The sequence below is a fragment of the Penaeus monodon genome, chromosome 24 (genome assembly GCF_015228065.2).
Source record: "Penaeus monodon isolate SGIC_2016 chromosome 24, NSTDA_Pmon_1, whole genome shotgun sequence".
In the NCBI taxonomy this organism is placed as follows: Eukaryota; Metazoa; Arthropoda; class Malacostraca; order Decapoda; family Penaeidae; genus Penaeus; species Penaeus monodon.
In genome coordinates, this window is record NC_051409.1 from 15,560,853 (window position 1) to 15,561,146 (window position 294).

The 294-nt window shown below is 41.8% G+C and overlaps 1 protein-coding gene across 1 annotated transcript in view; it reads right to left on the reverse strand.

Annotated features, from left to right (window-relative positions):
• Positions 1–294, reverse strand: part of LOC119588875 — a 33,291-nt gene that overhangs the window by 19,856 nt on the left and 13,141 nt on the right. The gene's annotated exons all lie outside the window — the stretch shown is intronic.

The following is a 294-nucleotide window of genomic DNA, read 5'->3' on the forward strand; positions in this document are numbered from 1 at the left end:
TAATTACAACTTTCTCCTTATCTGCAATGAAGCAAGTAGACCGTCCATCACCTCCATTATCATCGTTACGCAAAAATCTCTTAGAAATCCGCGTGAAATCCAGAGCGAAATCGGTTCAATCTGAAAATTGCTTTTAAAGGAATAATCGGGTTTAATATTTGGGATTTGAAACGAGTACTACGGGAGGTTGATGCGTTTGGGCTGAACTTGGAATCGCATTTTGATGCGTCAAGGCACGGGCAGACTACACGGTAATAAACCAGGAACGGAGGAGGTGATAAAAAGATAGATGGG